The 2,836-nt window shown below is 40.6% G+C and overlaps 1 non-coding gene across 1 annotated transcript; it reads left to right on the forward strand.

The window, feature by feature from the left end:
- Window positions 1-2,729: 2,729 nt before the first annotated feature.
- Window positions 2,730-2,836, forward strand: LOC128292123 (small nucleolar RNA R71). The gene has a single exon (XR_008282108.1). It is a non-coding gene; the product is annotated as a small nucleolar RNA R71 (small nucleolar RNA).

Below are 2,836 nucleotides of genomic sequence, written 5' to 3' on the forward strand. Positions count from 1 at the left end.
CGCATCGTCTTAGTACCTTAGCTAGATTGGCTAAGCAATCATCGTAAGTATCTCTGAATACTGAAAAGTCATCTATAAAAACTTCCAAGTACTTTTCAACCATGTCAGTAAAAATAGACATCATACATATTTGAAATGTAGCAGGTGCATTACATGAACCTAATAGCATGCGTCTAAATGCAAATGTACCTTACGGGCAGGTGAACGTTGTCTTGTGCCGATCTTCTGGTGCTACTATAATCTGATTATATCCTGAGTATCCATCAAGAAAACAGTAATAGTCTCGCCCAGCGAGTCTATCCAGCATCCGGTCTAAGAATGGCAAAGGAAAATGATCTTTCCTAGTCGCCTTGTTCAGCTTCCGATAATCAATGAAAATCCTCCATCCTGTAATTGTTCTAGTTGGTATCAACTCGTTATTCTCATTCTCTATAACAGTGATACCTCCCTTCTTTGGCACGCACTGGATCGGACTTATCGACGAGCTGTCTGAGATGGGATAAATGATACCCGCATCTAACCACTTGATAATCTCCTTTTTCACCACGTCTTTCATGATGGGGTTCAGTCTCCGTTATCCATCAATCGTCCCTTTTTCGCCATCTTCTAGGATAATCTTGTGCATGCATACAGATGGACTAATGCCGCGGATATCGACTATGGTCAATCCGATAGCCTTCTTGAATTGTTTCAACACTAAGATGAGTTTCTCTTCTTGCTCAGTAGTTAATTCTGCTGAAACGATCACAGGCAAAGTAGAAGCGTTACCTAAATAAACATATTTCAAATGTGAGGGTAGTACCTTCAGTTCTAACTTAGGTGGCTCCTCGATTGATGCTTTTGGTTGGGCATACTCCCTTTTCTCTAACTCCAAAGATTCAAAGCGGGATTGCGGATTAAACCCCCTTTGATTAGCTTCTAACAAAGTTAAATATCCATCCTCCTCTTCATCATTTGGAGGATCTGATGTCAGAATTTGTTCCAATGGATCTTCAACATAGTTGAGCTCCTTTTCCACTATTAAATCCTCTAAATCGGATACTGCAGAACAATCATCAGTTGTGTCAGGAAATCACATAGACTTAAAAACATTAAATGTTACCTGATCATCCTGAACACGCATCATAAGCTCGCCCTTCTGCACATCTATAAGGGTCCTTCCGGTTGCTAAGAACGATCTTCTTAGGATAATCAGCACTTCTTTATCTCTTTCAAAGTCTAGGATAACAAAATCAGCAGGAAAGATAAATTTATCTACACGTACCAATACGTCCTCGATTTTTCCTTCTGGATGTGCTAAGGATCGATCTGCTAGTTGAAGTGTAATTGTAGTAGGTCTAACTTCACCTATCCCCAACTTTCTAAATATTGACATAGGCATCAAGCTAATACTTGCACCAAAGTCACATAATGTCTTACCACAATATGTTGCTCCAATGTTACAAGGTATGGTAAAACATCCAAGATCCTTCAGCTTTGGGGGTAGTTTGTCTTGAAGATATGCGCTGCATTCCTTCGTCAAAGCTACAGTCTCAAATTCTCAAAGTCTTCATTTTTTGGATAGAATATCCTTCATAAACTTGACGTAATTCAGAATTTGTTCAAGTGCTTCAACTAACGGGATGTTGATATGAAGTTGCTTGAGTACGTCTAGGATTTTCTTGAATTGGATTTCCTGCTTCTGCTTCTGAAGTCTTTGAGGGTAGGGTGGTGGAGGTTTCTTTATTAGAACTGGTTGATTCGTTATCTGCAGCAATTCTGCATCTAGCGAAGTCGTTAGTTGATTAGAATTAGCTGGTTCTAGAATTACCTTGTTGGGTTTTGCAGATTCCGGTTCTTGTGTAACTGGAATTTCAATACTCGGTTGAATTTCCTCTGAGTCTTGAGCATCAGCTGGCTCTTTTTTAGCTTCGATAGTGTTGGGCTCTATTGTCTTTCCGCTCCTCAATGTCAACGTTTTACAATATTCTTTCCTCGGATTTCTTGAATTCTCTGTATCACTAGGTAAAGCACCTTGTGGTCGGTTCCTGAGTTCAATAGCAAGCTGGCCCATTTGGTTTTCTAGATTCTTCAATGTAGCTACTTGTTTGAATTAAGGCATCATTCTTCGCCATGTATGCCTTTAATAAACTCTCTAAGCTATTGGATGATTCAGCCTGAGCTAGTTTCTGAACTTGTTGGGAAAAACTAGGTGGCTGAGTTGGTCTAGGTTGGGCGTAGTTGTTACTGGTTCCAGCCCCTTGGTTACTCCAAGAAAAATTCGGATGGTTTTGCCACGATGGGTTATAGAAGTTGGATTACAGTCCTTGCCTTCCTCGATTCTGGTTCTGGTTACCCATGTAATATACGGATTCGGGGTTTGATGGACATTCTTTGAACAAATGTCCTTCCCCACAATAAACACAGGCTATACTCTCAAATTGGTGAGGTGGTTGGGCTACAAAACTATTAGACCCATTGTGGTAAGATTCTTAAGCATTGAGGAAATTGAAGATACCTGAGATGCAAGTGAAGTGAGAGTGTCCACTTCATGTATTCCAGCGACTCGTCTTCTTGACGCAACTCGATTGGTCGGCCATTGATAATTGTTACTGGCGATCCTCTCGATAATTTCGTAAGCCTCATTATAAGACTTAGAAAGGAGAGCACTGTTAGCAGAAGCATCCACTACCATCCTCGTGTGAGCATTGAGACCATTATAAAATGTCTCAAGTTGGATGCAATATGGGATTCCGTGGTGAGGGCATTTCCGTAATAGCTCTTTGTATCATTCCCATGCCTCATACAAGGATTCATCATCAGTTTGTTGGAAAGCAGTGATCTCATTCCTCAACTT

Source organism: Gossypium arboreum, chromosome 4 (genome assembly GCF_025698485.1).
Source record: "Gossypium arboreum isolate Shixiya-1 chromosome 4, ASM2569848v2, whole genome shotgun sequence".
In the NCBI taxonomy this organism is placed as follows: Eukaryota; Viridiplantae; Streptophyta; class Magnoliopsida; order Malvales; family Malvaceae; genus Gossypium; species Gossypium arboreum.